The following is an 18,203-nucleotide window of genomic DNA, read 5'->3' as shown; positions in this document are numbered from 1 at the left end:
AAAAACGTTCACATCAGAGTTAAATATGCAAGTGGGGGAATGAGTCAGGGCTGCCTTCCTTTAAGGCTACCAAGTTCCATTGTGCGGTGCATCACCAAACCCAAGAAACACTGTTTATGCAGCTTTAAACTTATCAAGTCCATAATGAAGTAAAATGAATGTGTTTGCATCAACATTAAGAATCTAGAATACATTGTGCAACTGAAGAAGTTGGCTGAGGACAACCAGCAAGTTTCTCATGGAAATCAGTTGCTAGCAATAAGAACCATGGTTCTTTGAAGTGTCCAAGATCCACAACCAAATTTGTATTCCTTGTTCCTTAATAGATACATGATGACCATTTCCCAATAACCAGTTATTATAGGAAAGGAAGAAAGAACGATAACTGGAGATAGGAAGAGCAAGAAATAAATTCAGGCAATTGGCCTGCTATTTGGGGGGGGGGGAAGAGTCATCAACAGTATTGACAATAAGTTACAGTCTTCTTGGCTCATTTGAAAGATCTTTAGTGTATTCTTTTTAAGCTGAGCGGTGGATAAAAACATCAAGTATGCATTCAGAATTTTAGCAGATTACTGGTAAGTAATTCATTTATATGCACATCCTATTCATAGGTCTAATATATTAGTGTATTTTACAACAGCTTTTCATGGAACAACTGTTTTGCCAGGCTTATATTAACAGGCTCTTAAACACAGGCATCCATTCTGAAGAAAATATATTATTCCTTTTACTCATTTAACAATAATTTACAGCAAGCAGACTGGAGTGCAGTGCAAATCATAGCCTCTCCTTTGTTACCTGCTGTAGTGCTTTAAACCCATAAGAATAAGGGAAGCTCTTCGGCTTGTGTCAGACAACTAGATTTATTTTGCTGCTTCTGGAAGTAGCAGTGATGAGCTAGAATGGCACTACAGGCTTTTAAAAAGATTGTATAAAACGAACCTTCAAAAATATTCACTAGTATTCCAAAAGAATAAAGCAGATCAATAGCTTTGCTTAAAAAAACCCAAAAAACTAAGAATGTGGAATATCAGTCAACATTTGTTGAAGTGTGCTGCTATATGAGCTAAAGGTTGAAGGATCAAGTCCATAATAAGGAAGCTGAAAATGCTCAAAGTGTCCAAAAGAAAGCCTAGGAACCAAAACTTACAAAAGAACACAGATGGAAGTAAAAAGCAGACAATAGGGACTAACATCAATATATGGATCTGAGCTGACAAGCTCTGCTTTAGGAAATCTAAATGGTAATGCACCTTTTTTAAAAAAAAAAATAGTTTGGTGCTTGAGAGGAGAATGGACAGCTTGAACAAATAGCATCTCATGACCAGTTTCACATATACTTCAGAGAAACTTAGATTTCTCTGCAGCTCTAAATTATTAGAGTTCCAAAGATCTCAGAAGCTTGCTCTGCAATAACTCAGAGCAGGGCTTTTAGTGTGGCTGCCTGCCCTTGTTCTTCTGAAATAGCTTTCTAAATAAGACAGGCACCCCCTGTCTGTACTTTCCAGAAACAATTGAAGACATTTTTAGTTCTGACAGGCTTTCTTTATGTCTAATTCCTTTGTGACAGTGGTTTAGAAGGCAATTAACAGCTAAATGATGATGATGATGATGATGATGATGATGATTTCACTTTCCCATGATTAAGAACAGAACAGTGGCTGCCTCATAGGATTACTCAAGCAAAATTTTTAAAATGAGGCTACAATCCATACCCCATGGTCTACAGCAGTGGGGCTCAACAGAGCTGTGCAATCACCATTGCATCCTGAGCCCCACTGATTGCTTTCAACTGTGCCCATGAATGAGCAGAAGAGATTTCTGTTCCCACAACAGGACTCCAGCTCCTCTCCTCCACACTGCAACCCTCCATCTATTCAAGGTTTTGGGTTGGATGTACATGATGTTGGATTCAAACCTATGGCTATTTTTATAACAAAGTCCTTGCTTTTCTTAATAATATCACTAAAAATGGTAGCAGGATTCAATGGTATCCCAGAAGCTTACAAAAACCCTTTGCAAAGCTGAATTTTTAAAACTTGCAGCGTTCACGTTGAGCAACATGAGCAACACTTATTAGTTCTGCTTTCGAGGTAATTTTTACCCCAATTGTGAGACTCTTCCAAAATGCTTCATACCATAGAAGAACATTACAGCTGATGACCAATTAGTGGACCAATTCAGTGGAAGATGTCCAGTGAGGAAGGATCTGACCTCCATTACCAGAAATAAAATTATGGCTATGGTGAGTCCAAAACACATGCCTATGATGCTGGTACCTCAGGTTACATACGCTTCAGGTTACATACACTTCAGGTTACAGACTCCGCTAACCCAGAAATAGTGCTTCAGGTTAAGAACTTTGCTTCAGGATGAGAACAGAAATTGTGCTCCGGCGGCGTGGCAGCAGCAGGAGTCCCCATTAGCTAAAGTGGTGCTTCAGGTTAAGAACAGTTTCAGGTTAAGTACGGACCTCCGGAACGAATTAAGTACTTAACCTGAGGTACCACTGTATAGATAACTGGAAGAAAGAAGGTGCTCCAGCAGCTTGAAAACTAGGCCAGGAAGTAGCAGTTTCTCAAAACAACCACCACTTTTAAAAATTTATTTCAAATATTTCTAAGCCACTCTTCATTGCCTAAACAATTCTGGAGCAGCTTACATTAAAATCATATACACAACACGCATGAAAAACAAAACAGGCAGAGTTCCAGATTAACTGTAACAAGTTAAGGCACGCTGTTGAAAATGCTAAGAAAAACTTGATAATGGGTGGAAAACTGAACAAAAGGGAGAGGGAGAAGGAAGAAATTTCCCCTGACTTGCAAGCAAGTTCCCTTGACTTACTTGTCTACAAATCTGGAGCTGTGAAAAGCAGCATTTTTCGTTTTTAAACTAAGACTAAAGGTGGTGTATCTGTGACAAGATGGTCTCCACACATGCTTCCAAATCACTGGTCGAATCAGTTAGCCTCCCAGCCCCCCACTGTCTTGTAGATATTATGCACTTTAACATTGCAGATATTGGCACCAATGAACTCTGTGCTACCTCTTATGAAGAAGCACTCCTGAAAGCACTCCAGCTTTTGCTATGGTAGCTTGTACCTGAAAAGGGAGGTTCCACTCTGGCCTGGAGAGGCCTCAAGAAAGATTCCATTACAGGAAGCCAGGTATACATGCTCCAAAGCAAACTGAATTGCAACACCCATTGATGACTGTCCCTCCCTTATCATTTGCAAATCTAAATCAAGCAAAAGAATATCAGACTCTTTCTAGAATAGATGCATTAAGCCAAAGGTAGTATCAGCTAATCACCACTCCTTCCAGATTACCCCGCCCCCCACTAACACTATCCAAATAAATTTCAATAGCCTGAGGCTCCTTCCAGAACAGCCCAAATATATGTTAATCTCTTTACTCCATCTCACCTGGACAGCAGAAGATGCCTATCTGGAAGCCATTTCGCAAATGTTTTGGACAAGCTTTTCCTGGTTGGCACCATGTGAAGATTTGTAACACCCATTCACCAACAGGAAGACAAGGCTTTGCAATATTTGTCTTTATGTTAATTTTTAACCTCAACTTGAGCATCAAGAGGTAGCAGTTTCCAATTCAGCAGTTAGGAATCTTTGAATACCCAAGTTGCCTCAAACCTTATGCCCAGGAACTTTCCTGCAGGCTCCCCCCTTCTCCTTTTTCTCCATTCTTTCTATATATATCCCTTTTTTGTTGCTGCTCAGGAACCCTTTTGCAGGAACCCTCACCTCCAACACACTAGCACACACACACCACCTTACACAACAAGGACAAGTATCAAATCTCCCTGCCCCACTGCAAACCGATTAGCTGACAAAGCCCTCCTTCCCATATCCCTCATTTTCTATCCAATCAGGTTCCTCTTCTGAGAGACCTGCTCTCTTTCTTCCCTTTGCTATGCCCATATCTTCCTCCTTCGCTGTTTCACCTTCAAGCCCCATTTCCTCACTATGCATACCCACATACTGCAAAAACAGACTCGTTTTACTCTCAGTCATTGACCCCAAGGTCTCCCACCAGCTTTCTTCTGATTTTCCCCAAAGGCCCACTATCCAAAAAAACCCAAAACCCAATTCTTCTGACAACCTCCCCTTCTCTTTCTGAAAACAAGCAGCTGTAATCAGCACCAATTGTCCCTTTCCGATGCCACCTTCATCCCTTCAACCAACATCCTTCCCTCCCTTTCTTTTCTCCTGACCACATCCTAGTTCTCCCATGTCTGCAGAGGCATTCTTTAGAACAGGCATCCCCAACCTTTGGCCCCCCAGATGTTTTGGACTACAATTCCCATCATCCCTGACCACTGGTCCTGTTGGCTAGGGATCATGGGAGTTGTAGGCCAAAACATCTGGAGGGCTGCAAGTTGGGGATGCCAGCTTTAGAATAAGTTCTAACACTTGTACTGGATTTAAATTACTTTAAACTGAGCCTGTGCTATTTATCTTTAGTAGAAAAGAAAGGGGGGGAAGCTAATTTCCTTTTGATATGATATTTTTACTTTTGCTTTATCTCTTGTCTGTGCTAATCCTTGAGGTACCAAACTCTCAATGTCAAATAATAATAATAATAAATCACAAGAATTGTGTGAGAGAATTTGACACTTGTGTGCAAACTACACTTCTAAAAATGAACTACAGTACTATATATTAAAGTTCTCAGTTAATGTACAATGTTTTAACTTGCAAGTCACCACCTCCATTTTTAAGGTTTTTTGGGGGGAATATTTGGCGCAAAAATCAGACTGGTGTGCATAGTTGATGATACGACCTCCTACAAAAATGATTAAAACTCTAATTAAGATTATAGCCATTTCTAATGGAACAGAAGTAAAGATCTGAATAGGCTTTTTTAAAAATAAAAATAAAAATACTACTACTTGCTGAACAACCTTGTTGAGCACAAGGCACCACTGTTTTGCCTTCCAGGTGTTGACATTGTCAATTACTACGGCCATTCATCCTGTCTCACAGCTCACCTCATTCTTGGCATGATGCTATCTCTAGTACAACTAATGGAGACTACCATGTTTCCTCTTGGCCACAGTTTATCCAAGGACCATCACATTTGTAATGAATCCCTATTGTTATATGCACCATCATAAATCCATTAAAGCCCACTTGCATCTTGGAACATATTGCTTGGAAAAGCCACATGTTTAGGGTGTAGGGTTGCTTTTGAAAGGTGGGGTTGTTTTCATTCCATTCAGATAGGATTTATGTTGGGTGGGATCAGTTTCTTATACTTTAAAACCCCCAGCCAAATGGACATTGTTTGGAACAGCTACCACCTAGGAAACATGGTCTCGTTTGGAAAATGCAGTTGCTTCCACTGCTAATGCAGCCATTTGTCCTGCATTTTTGCAAATGCCACAGCCACCTAGTGGGCAATGTCTTGGCCACCCTAAGGATGGCATGCCCCCCATCCACACACACAAACACCCATCAAACAAGTTTGCCCTTTTAAAAAGACGGCATTTCTTTATCGGCCCATCGTACAACTGCTGTTCCTGGAACCGTTTGCAAAGGTCCATCGTACAACTGCTGTTCCTGGAACCTTTTGCAAAGCTTCCACTGTGTTCTCTCAGCATTCCAACATTATGGGTCAAATGTTGGACCCACCATTCTTCCCCATTTGACCCACCAAGCTCATTTTGACCAAGCCACTCCCAACAGCCAACGTGCCTAATAATAATAATTTATTATTTATACCCCACCCATCTGGCTGGGTTTCCCCAGCCACTCTGGGCTGCTTCCAGCAGAATATTAAAATACAATGATTCATCAAATCTTAAAAGCTTCCCTAAACAGGGCTGCCTTCAGATGCCTTCTAAAAGTCTGATAGTTGTTTATTTCTTTGACATCTGATGGGAGGGCATTCCACAGGGCGGGCGCCACTACCGAGAAGTCCCTCTGCCTGGTTCTCTGCAACCTCACTTCTCACAGTGAGGGAACTGCCAGAAGGCCCTCGGCGCTGGACCTCAGTTTCTGGGCAGAACGATGGGGGTGAGACACTCCTTATCGGCGGCAAAGTCACAAACAGGGTTGCAAAGTTCTTTGCAAGGTGCTTTGAAGCATCCACTGTCAGCTGGTTGTCAGGGTGTGAGCGCCCTGTACAACCAAAGCCCCAGTAATCATCTGGGATCAGCTGCACTAGGAACTCCACAGTGCATCCAAATGGGCTAGAGGAAACTACTTTGATTCAAAACACTTCCTTCAGCACTTTGCATATAAGCTGCTTCCTCTTAACATAAAAAAGTTCTGTTTTTAAATTGCTTTCTCTGGCGAGGGCAAAATACTCAGGGGTTTTTTAGGAGCATTGTCCTCTCTGCAGAGAGGTCAAAGCGGCTCCCTGTAACTGACAATCAGCTGACCACTGTAGTTAAAGGGATCCCCTTTTGGCACATTCTGTCTTCAAAGGAGGTTGCTGGAACTGCAGAACAGCTGTTACAGCAACCTCTTGAGTCCTTTGATGGGTATCAGTCACCTGATGTCATTATCATGCCAGGTGATTTGACAGTGGATGCTCCCATCCAACTATCCAAGTTGTCCAGTGGAAGTGGGGAAGACAAGTCTCTGACTCGCTGGCCGGATCCAGTTCTCTACCTGTAATGAATATAGGGGTTGCTCGTGCGTAAGTTGCCGCCACTCCTGGCTATGTTGCCTTGTTAAACCTTTTCTGTCTGGACAGCCCTTCACTTCATGGCTGCCTCAGTCGCTAGCAGAATCCGTCAGTGGGTGTTTATTAAACCTTTTCCAGCATAAAAGCTGTTTGACGCCAAGTCTCCTCCTACTCTCCCTGCGCGGAAGTCTTCTGCGCAGGGAGGGTGTGGGTAGCGGAGGGCCCGTGCTCTCCCCGCTGGTGTCCAGCGAGGAGTCCTGGAGCCCTCTTGCCGATTCCCCCATCTGCCCCCCTTTATCCCTGGTGTTGCGCTGATTTCCTTCCCCAGCTGATGAGCTGCCTCTCTCCCTGCTGGGTCCCTCTCCAGCATCACTTGGGAGCCTTCCCTCCACCTCTGGCTCCGATGTCAGTTCCCTGACACTACCCATTTGTTGTTGTTGTTTAGTCGTCTCCGACTTTTCATGACCCCATGGACCAGAGCACTCCTGTCTTCCACTGCCTCCAGAAGTTTGGTCAAACTCATGTTGGTAGCTTCGAGAACACTGTCCAACCATCTCATCCTCTGCCACCCCCTTCTCCTTGTGCCTTCAATCTTTCCCAACATCAGGGTCTTTTCCAAGGAGTCTTCTCATGAGGTGGCCAAAGTATTGGAGCCTCAGCTTTAGGATCTGTCCTTCCAGCGAGCACTCAGGGCTGATTTCCTTCAGAATGGATAGGTTTGATCTTCTTGCAGTCCATGGGACTCTCAGGAGTCTCCTCCAGCACCATAATTCTAAAGCATCAATTCTTCAGCAATCAGCCTTCTTTATGGTCCAGCTCTCACTTCCATACATCACTACTGGGAAAACCATAGCTTTAAGTATACGCTCTACCCATTTACATAAGGTTAATTACATGTACCAATTGTTATCTGACCTTCCTTCAAGCAGCTCAGAGCTTTGTACACAGTGTGCCTTCCCACTGTGTCTTCAGGGTAGCCAAATACTTTTTGCTGGATGAAGTGAAGCCCGCATGGCGCCCAATAGGGCCAACGCTTTAAAAAGTATTGCTGCATAGATAGCTCAGTTGGTTAGAGCTTGGTGCTGATAACACCATGGTTACAGGTTTGATCACTGTACGGGACAGCTGCATTGCAGAGGGTTGGACTAGATGATCCTCAGGATCCCTTCCAGTTCAACAATTACCGTATTTTTCGCTCTATAACACGCACCCGACCATAACACGCACGTAGTTTTTAGAGGAGGAAAATCCGTAGGCATGCCACCCGTAGGCATTCCCTCCATAACATGCACAGACATTTCCCCTTACTTTCTAGGAGGAAAAAAGTGAGTGTTATGGTGCAAAAAATACGGTATATGACCATTCAAACACCAGTTCCTGCTTTCACTCGTTCTCCTCCCCTGCCTCCTTGGGAACCACTAAAGTACAGAATGGAAAGGCTGACTCTGTCTCCAGACTTCCACTAAAGCTATGCGCCAGCCATGAAACTGGGTCTACCCCTAAAACTAGGTCTACCCCTAAAAACAGTAAACTTTAAAAACAAATAAAAAAGCACATGCATAAAAGCTTTTAATTTTCAAAATAATGTCCAAGGCCTCTTTCATCAGGGTCACACATGCTTTTATTGGGACATGCCTTTATTTGCTCCATGAACCATTCCGAGAAGTCAGGAAGGAATTCATAAATCAAGGAAAAGTTGGTGAAATCAAGTTACAATCTCCTTGCTGCCAAAGTGACAAAAACTGAACAAGCCATCTGCCTGCAGAATATCTGAACACAATCCATTGCTTCTCAACTTTAAAACACCCAGTATCTTGGGTATAATATATTAACATGTCTAATAACCGCAAATCATCTCAGAGCATTACTAAATGTTACCACGCGTCTATATAATTTAATTTTTTTTTTAAGTCCTAAACAAAGGGAACACATTACTTCAGTGAACAGCCAGGGCTTTGCAGGTTTGCCAAAGGTCCAATAAATTCTAGACCAGCTGGAAGATCTTTATCAGCATTTTATCAGGAACAACAAGTGACCTACTCAAGAATTTCTCACCAGATTTTCTGCAGCTAGCACTACAAGGCAAAAAACACATTCCAGAAGATAGCAAGAAGTGAACTCATTATTTGTTGTTAGTTGATATTTATGTGAAATGGTCAGTTGTGAATAATCATAAAATTGATTGTGAATTTGGCAGCTATTTATTTATTCAAGATTGTTTAATACTGTTTAATCGGAATGTAAAACGTTTCTTAAAAAGAAGGATAAAATCAAATGTTAAAAGCAAGTTCATCAGCTTCTGTTTCTTGCCTAGGTTACATGAATGGGATCCGGAAACAGATCCAGTTAATTGCCAGCACTTTCGAATCTCTTTCTTAGATTTGAATACCCATCTGATTAAGAATTACTCACTTAAATATTTTATTTTAACTCCTTCCTTAGGACAGAATGTACCTTCCTGGGGGAAATTCTGAATTACAACATACCTGAAGACTTCTACGAAAAAATGTTTTGAAAATGATTCAAAGACAAAGGCTTGTTTGGACAAATTCTTCCATTTTTTGTTACCAGTATGGGAATTCCAAATAAAAATATCAGGGCTGGTTTTATGTGTGACATTTGTTTCTGTGAAAGAAAAAGCATTTACCGGTATGTTGTCCCTGAGTTGTGCCACAAGCAATTGCCAAAGATCAAACAGCAGTATTGGCTGTCCAGTCTTTGCACTTGCAGCACACTAAATTCATTAGCTACCCTTCAAACATAACTGTGTACACATCTCCCACCCCCTAAAAACCCCAGCTATCACAGGGTTTGTCTCCAGGTAGGTCAGCTCTTGGGGTACAATTCTAAGTATACCTAACTTAAGTTCTATTATAACCAAGGGGATTTATTTTCAAATGTGCTCCAAGCTGAGGAATCATGACATCACTGCACTGTGGCCAGAGGTGCTGCCAGGTTTGAGGGAGCCCTGGATCAGATGACTTGCATCTCCCTTCCTGTGGCCACTCTGCTTGCCTGAAGGCCCTGATGTCATGGAGGAGAATGGAAAGAACAAAGTAAACCCCTGGCTGGATGCCACTTATGGTGGAGTGACTCTTGCCATGCTAGGATTTGAGGTTTTCAGATTCACTAAGCAGTGCAGAGAAGAGTGAGTAGGCAGATTGCCCAAAATAAAGGGTGTGTGGCAGGAAGAGATGTAGGAACTAGGAATTCATATGAACACACAAGGGAAACTTCACTGTGAGACTCAGCAAGCCACAGATCCAGAGTTAAAGAGAAGCCACGAGACTCCAAGACATGGATCTAATATGTGATGTCAGCCAGGCTCCTCTTTGCCAGAACATGCCATGTTGCATGTGGCAGCTAAATATTCAATTTAACCATTTTGAGATTAAGGAATTTTAACAAAAGTCCACATGGGAAGGAAGGCTTGTTCAGCCACAGCACACACACAAAAACAGGAAACATCTACAATAAGAAGGTATTTGTCTTCCTACAATGGAACATAAAGATGTGTCATCCAGTTTTCAGACACAAAACAGCTATTTCTAAGTAAACTTACACATTACAGCAGAGGCAGGATTATATTAAGGTTTTCATTGCATTTCATGGCCAGTTAAAACTTGCACAAAGGGGGGAAAACAAACAAATGTAACCTATTCAACTCAGTGCAGAGCTCTTAATCAGCAGTCAACTGGAGCTCAGGGGAGGGAAATCAATTTTCAGAAGGCAAAGAGTAACAACTGCAGATTTAATCAAATTGCATTTGCAATTCCGTACTATTCTCAATATTTCTAAAAGCAATGAGCTCAATGGCAAAGAATGAATTTCAATAAATGTCACGTATCTAGTTGCTAAGCTTAATTCTTAAAATTTATAGGTCTGGATCAACTTATCTGAAAGAAAAATGTTTCTGGGGCACTTTATGCTGCTTAAATGGGGTTAATATTCATGTAAAGGATGAACACAGGACGAACACAAAAGTTTGGTGCATATAAGGTGAAACTTTAATGAGGAGAAAGAAAAGACAGTGCAAAGAAGTATAAAGCAACCATAGAAATGATGGTGGGACTAATATACAATATGAAAATTGTGAAAATTAAAAAGAACACTTCTTCACATTTTTTGTGCTTTGTGAGAGCTAAAATTCAATAAGCATAAACACACAAAACATATTTATATTACAGATTTGCATGGGAAGAACAATTTTCTAAGACTTTCACAGCCAAGGGTACAAGCCAAAGCTGGAAAAACATATTTCACACTCCTAGTTGGTATTACAGCCAAATTTTAGGATGCGAAGTTCCAGGGTCCTGTCTCCTTAGAGGTCACTGGCTAAAATGTTCAATAGGCCCACCAAGTTCAGACTTTCCTTAACATTCCTTAAAGCAGTCTGCTACCAACATATACTGATCCACAGAGAGCAGGAGGATCTTTACTCAAGTGCATAATTCAAAGTCAGCAGAGGTGGAGAGATCTCCTAATCCAGAATCTTGAACACCATAATTTAAATACCAGTAAATATTGTCATTGATAGAAAAAGTATCCATTTGGTAAGTAAAAAAATAGCTTTAATATCCTGAACTAGAAGAAATGATTGCCTTAAAAAAAAAAAATAGCTCTTTACTCCCTGTCTTATGTCTCATTCTCCACGATCACTCTAACTCAACCTATTGAGTGCCCTCCAAAATGTTTTGGATCAGACAACTGGAAAACAGTATTTTGGGGAAGACTCCTCTAACTCTTGCATGACCCACCATTCCATGACATTTCCCTGCTTTGAGTCATTCTTCTATCCATCCTATTAAGAAGACTGGTAGTTCTTCAGGCATTGATATAACCATAGATGTCAAGTGTCCCTTATTTGGCGGGACACTTGCCAATGTCCCGCTGCTGTCCCTTATTGATGAGGCTTCATTTGGCTGCTGGCTGGGCTTTCTGCCTTTGGCTCAGAGGGGCTCAGAAGTTGAACATACCTGTGCCCGGAAAATCCCTTATTTTGGCTGCTGATCTGAAAGTTGACAGCTATGGATATAAGCCCTTTTCTATAGCAAGAATATGCTGAGGAAGTCTCCTGGGAAATCCATGTGGGTGGTGGCAACTTTCCCTGCTACTTGCCCCAAAATAGGGACAGTACCACCACTATCAATAAGAAACTGCTTGGACACATTCCTATAGATTGTATCCTTAGATCCCATTCATTAGCGCACAGGATACAAGACTGACTTCTGAATAGCACAAACGGTTATTCAAAATACAGGACATCAGCAGGCCATTCCACAATGAGCTCTTTGTTGAAGAAGACTTGTGGTAGTAGAACATATATTTACACAGAAGTAATTTGTAACCCTGTGGCCAGTTATACACTACTTTAAAATGTAGATATCAATATCTTAACATTACCTCTCCAGAATACTTCTCATTTCTTTAAAACATGAAAAGAAAAAGCTAAGCTTTGACACTGGTGACATACAAATATCATCGTATCATAGACCCTGAGGATCATCTTGTCCAACCTGAATATGAAGCTGTCCCATTCGGGGATCAAACCTGCAACCTTGGAGTTAGTAGCACCACGCTCTAAACAACTGAACTATCATAATACCACTTGCTCCATTCCATACTTTAGCTCACTTTTTTTTTTTTGTGACCACCAGCATAGTCAAATGGACAACCCAATGAAAGAAACCCAGTCCTTCTGTGACTATATCCCACACCCAATTAATTTCATGTGGACCATAGAAATTTGGTCCTACCAACAATCATTACCCTATATAACACACAGCCTTCCTGGAGGCAAATAGCTTGACAATTCCAAAGATTTGTTAACACTGAAATGAACAAGTTAGCACAATGGTCTGTGTTGGGATGACTGTGGAAATTAGATTGTAATGCTGATTTGATTTCCTAAAAGGTATATGAAACAACACACAACAAGGTTAAAGTTTCCCATAGTAATGAATGTTCTTGGAATTTCAAAGAGCTCAGAGGAGACCAGATTTGTGCTTAAATTGGTGTGGGGGAGGGGGTGTAAGAGAAAGGTCACTTAATTATTCTTGTCTTTAAAGTGTCATCTACACAACATTTCCCCTGGGTGAAGAAATTGATTTTAAAAGCATTTCTGCTAACATGCTTGTGTCAGCTGTTATGTATGAATTATAAATACTTTTAAAATAATTGCCAATGGAAAGGGGGGGAAAACCTAGTGCTGTTTAGGAGAAAGACCCAGACACAATGGAAAGCCTCACTTTGAATGAGAGGTTATTCTTATTTGCAGAATATGAAGACACACTACATAGAGTTGACACAATACTACAATTTTTGTTTTCTTGTTAAAACCAAAGTGGTCCCACAATGTGCAAATTAATATATACATAGCTTATTTCACAGAACTGAAGGGTGACCAAATACCCTCCTAAAATGTCCTTTTTTTCCAGCCATTTATGAAACGTGTCTAAAGTTCTGCCTGCCCAGATATCCCTAGGAATAGATACTCTCCTGATGATACTGTCAGAAAGGTCCTGCTCTTAAGCTCAAAGATGATGCATCTTGCATTACAATGGATACAGAAAAGGACTAGCCACAGTGCCAATTATAAAGCAAGAGCTATTCCCCATGGTACATGGAGCCAAACAGAAGGTTTTAAGGCAGAAGTAGGGCAGTTTGAAAGCACGTCAAACTGCAAGTAGATAAATAGGTACCGCTCAGGCGGGAAGGTAAACGGCGTTTCTGTGTGCTGCTCTGGTTTGCCAGAAGCGGCTTAGTCATGCTGGCCACATGACCCGGAAGCTGTCTGCGGACAAACGCTGGCTCCCTCGGCCAATAAAGTGAGATGAGCGCCACAACCCCAGAGTCGGTCACGACTGGACCTAATGGTCAGGGGTCCCTTTACCTTTTAGGGAATCTTTGGCCCTCCAGATGTTGCTGAGCTGCAACTCCCATCAGCCCAAGCAAGTATGGTCAGCGGTCAGCTGTAGTTAAGAAACATCTGGATTTAAAGAGTGAAGCATTATCACTTTGAAATGTGCCCAGAAGAAGCCAATAGGAAGACTGTGCAGCACTTGTAAGATAACTGTGGTTCTCCCAAGTCAAAAACATGGGGATCCATATGCAGTACTAGCTGCAGCTTCTGAATACAGTGGTACCTCAGGTTAAGAACTTAATTCATTCTGAAGGTCCGTTCTTAACCTGAAACTGTTCTTAACCCGAGGTACTATTTCTGTGTTAGTGGAGTCTGTAACCTGAAGCGTCTGTAACCCAAGATACCACTGTACTTTCCAAGGGAAGCCTTACATCAGGCACCCCCAAACTTGGCCCTCCAGATGTTTTGGGACTACAACTCCCATCATCTTTAGATAACAGGACCAGCGGTCAGGGATGATGGGAACTGTAGTCCCAAAACATCTGGAGGACCGAGTTTGGGGGTGTCTGCCTTACACGAACATTAAAGTTATCAAGTAGAGCATGGATTATGGTTGCCAAATCTTGAGGTAGAGACACTAGTTAGAACCAGGTGAACCTGGTCAAAATGCCCACCTAAAGATAGCATCAAAGGGCAGATTGTGCTTATGGAACCAAATCCTCAGTGATCAGCAAATTTCCTTGTGTCTGGGCCATTCACCTCTGACAGGTAGGTGAGTGCCTGGATTCAGTTTGTCATTTGCATCCACTAGTGCCAGAATGAAATTAATTACAAAAGGCATGAACTGTGTTCTGATTCTTCTTTCTGTTTACAGTAGAAACAAGATGATACACAAGATTGTTGCAGATATGAGTTATGTACAGTCGGAATCAATAACAGGAGATTCTGAGGCAAACCCAACCTCCTTGTCAAGTACCACTGGCCCCTCATGTTGCCAACCCAGAGAGTTATACAGAGAGGTTACCATGGCTTGGGAATGAGTGGGAACTGGGTCCGTCACCCTCCCGATTGCTCAAATGCACCCTCCTTTAAAACTAGTCACATCGGACAAATAACCCAGGTAAGTAATTAGGCACTCGTTGACTAGTCTAAGAGAAGCAAGCATTCAAACCCAAGCCGGTAAATAAACGGCAAAAACTCGCTACTGGCCTCCAAAATGTTCCTTCTCAAAACTGGAAAGAGAACAATAGGAGCATAACTGCACATCTTAGCTCTTTAAGGCCAAAAGATGCAACTCAACAAGTCTTCTGGCAGTCTGTCAGATTTATGGAAACAACTGCGATGAAATGCAGTTGTCAGTACAGTATGTCATTGAATTTAATGCAATGTTAGATGCAACACCTCTCCTAATTTTCTCTTTGATAAAGAGTTGTGTCATCCTCTTGCCAAAGGCATATTATAAACGGTCATGGGACACTAAGAGAACAATCCTAGCCAAGTATCCTAGGCAAGTGTACTTGCAAATAAGTTTTGCTATGCTAAATGGGGCATCGTTCCTAGTAAGCAAGAATTGCAGGCCTCATGAGCCTGATCTAATGGGGTTTACAGTTTTCCAACCTGCTCTTCTGCTAGTATTCTCATATAAAGACCCAGCTACAAAGCCATCTCACCCCTGTCACCCCCAACATGTCCTCCCCACAAATCCTCACCAGCGATGGCAGTAATCAGCCCACCAAGGTACAAATGAATGCTGTGCTAACCTCATAGATAAAGATTAAATGGTAGATAATTTTACAAGAGTGGAATCAGAAGCAATTTTAAATGTGATTTGTGAATTCTTTGCTCTGTTGTCTTGCTGAATGCCTGGTGAGCAGAGAGCCAACTACTTGTTGAACATTCAGGCCACCAAGTCCTTACGTAGATCCGCACTAAGTGGTGACTAGAATACAATTTACACTGCATGGTGACAATGCAGTCAATGATCTCCGATCTATTTAAAACAAACATCAGTGTTGTAACAGTAATACATAGTATTTTCAAAGCTTCAAAAGAGCTATATTATTGCCGGCATGTTTTACATTATTAAATCTGTAATAGTGTTAAAGAAATATAGGCCAACACTTTTTTTAAAAAATGCCACCACATTGCATGCTGTGTAGGATGGAATAGCTCAAAAGAAGGGTGAAGGTGAAGAGTGGTTTAGCTAAGGCTGCTCCATTTTCGTTTTGATGTATGCCCACTCATGCTGCAACATGACTTTGCTCCATCTACAGTGCATGTAGTAATATCAAAAGATTCCCCATCTTTCTGCACCAAGACTAGTTATGATAGCATCAGAAGGGGTTGCTGCCCAAAATGGGCATGAGTGCCGCCCTGGGGCACCTGAGCAGCTAGCTATGCTGCTGCATCTGGAGGCCTCCAGTTTGGGAATCCCTCTGGTCCAGGGTGGCTAACTATGAAGCCCCAAGTCTGTCACAAGATCCAGGGCAAGCTATCTCTTTCTTATCTGGAGGGGTTAATTCAAGACACCATCCGTGACCCATTCTACTGGAGCAATTAATGTAATCCTCATCAGCAAAGTTCACACCGCAAAAACAAACTCCAGGACAGTGGTCCCTCAGGTTAAGTACTTAATTCGTTCTGGAGGTCCGTTCTTAACCTGAGACTGTTCTTAACCTGAAGCACCACTTTAGCTAATGGGGCCGCCGGAGCACGATTTCTGTTTTCATTCTGAAGCAAAGTTCTTAACCTGAAGCACTATTTCTGGGTTAACAGAGTCTGTAACCTGAAGCGTATGTAACCCAAGGTACCACTGTACTAAATTTGTAGAAAACACACTTCTACACCAGAAGCACAGCTCCGTACTATCAAGGATCTCCCTGGGGCACTCCTGATGTTGCTGGACTCCAATGGTCAGGAATGAGATGATGGGAGCTTGAGTCCAACAACCTATTGAGAGTCATAGCTTCCTTATCCCTTTCTTAGCTTCTCTTGCAAAATTACTCAAAATATGTCACCCTATCAGTTTACTAGAACGAGGGGAGGCCGGGCAACCACTTGCACATACCTGCTGAAGCATGCTATACATAAACCATGCATACCATCCACCTTCACACACTGGGATCACAAAGCATCAACTCAAGTCACATGATGCACAAGCAGTGTGCAATATCCAGATTCATTACAAACAGCTGTACGCAAACAATTTGGTCACTTCTAAACTTTGAATTGAGCAGTATTTTGTGTTCCCACCTGCCCCCACTATCCCCAGATGTATAGTTCTAACACATTTATCAGCACTGATTGGAAGCACTGATTTCAACAGAACTTAACTCCCCCCTCCCAAAAAAGTATTAAGGGTCTAAAGTATTTGACTATGCAACTACTATTATTTCCTTGATCTCTTTTGATTAGTACAGATTATAAACCCAAGTCTTACTCTTTAAAAATGTCTTTGTAACACTACTCTACTAGCCAACGTAGTATAGCATCTTTAATTTAAGGCTGCAGCTCTAAGGACACTTTGCTGATACTATTGAACTCAATGGGGCTTACTTCTGAGTGGAAATGTATAGACTTGCACTATAAGTTATTAATGGATCACTTTACGTTTACACCAGAGGGATATATCCCTTTAGATGTTGCTGGACTACAACTGCTATAAACCCCAACCATTGAGACCTTAGAGTGGGTAATGGATAAATAAATAAATAAATAATATTGGTCATGCTGGCTGGGGCTGATCAGAGTTGCATTTCAACAACATCTGGAACCCAATGATGAATTCCAGTAGCATGCTTTAATATGTGATGTAAATGACATAGTCTTGGCTAATATTGTCTTTTTGGACCATAAAAGCAAGTGTGCACGCACACATTGCAACATGTATTATAACAAGAAGCCCACCCTCAAAAGAATGGAATAGGGTCCACAAGAGAACGGGATGGAATGCATTCATGTAGTATTTCTTGCCACGCCATTGCCTGTGTCCCAAGTTTCTTTGCATAAGTATTTCGGGTCATCACTTAAAAAGAAACTTTGATTAAGATAGTTTGGAAATGCAAAAATGATGGCTGCAAGCCACATCTCAGACAACATACTATTCCAAAATAGACCCACAGGATTTTTTATTTTTATTTTTTTGTTATCTGCACTTTTTGATTCAGAGTCCCATGGGCAGGTCATGCTTCCTCAAAATTATAACAGTCAAACTGGCTCCTATTAAGCCTCCCAGTGCAAATACCAAAAATGGGGGTGGGGTGGGGGAAAGGAATAAAGCCCTTCGAAGAAAGGGTGATTTATTTGTTTTCAAACCAATCCACTGCTGGCATTATACCTACCACCAGCGATGGGTGGTGCCCCCCACCTGCCTGCTTTCTTACTTACTTGCAACCAGTCCAGGAATTGGCACCACCCAACAAACTTCCTCCTCCTTAGCCACAGAATTGCCCTTGTAGAAGTCAGCAACAGGGAGGATGGGGACAAGATTAGACCCAAAGATTTTGAAGGGGCTACAAGGTCGAACCCCTTGCAATGCAGGCATCTTTTTGCCCAACTTGGGGCTCGAACCCACAACCCGGAGATTAACAGCCTCCTGCTCAACCAACTGATTCTGGCTCCACTTGCTATTGGGCTTGCCCTACCAGGCTCAACCAACCACCACCGCTGGCCACATTCACAGCAGG

The 18,203-nt window shown here is 42.0% G+C and overlaps 1 protein-coding gene across 3 annotated transcripts in view; it reads right to left on the bottom strand.

Moving 5' to 3' along the window:
- MET (MET proto-oncogene, receptor tyrosine kinase) overlaps nucleotides 1-18,203 on the bottom strand; it is a 106,349-nt gene that overhangs the window by 85,937 nt on the left and 2,209 nt on the right. The window contains exon 1 of one of the 3 annotated variants that reach the window (XM_081211415.1): nucleotides 3,431-3,449. The exons of the other annotated variants lie outside the window; for them this stretch is intronic. The gene's annotated coding sequence lies outside the window, so the exon portion shown is untranslated. Of the gene's footprint in view, nucleotides 1-3,430; nucleotides 3,450-18,203 lie in introns of those variants that run through there. 3 annotated transcript variants of the gene reach the window in all.

The sequence above is a fragment of the Podarcis bocagei genome, assembly GCF_964188305.1.
Source record: "Podarcis bocagei genome assembly, chromosome: 10".
Taxonomy (NCBI): domain Eukaryota; kingdom Metazoa; phylum Chordata; class Lepidosauria; order Squamata; family Lacertidae; genus Podarcis; species Podarcis bocagei.
The sequence above is the reverse complement of the archived record's forward strand: the minus strand, read 5'-3'. Positions and strand labels throughout refer to the sequence as shown.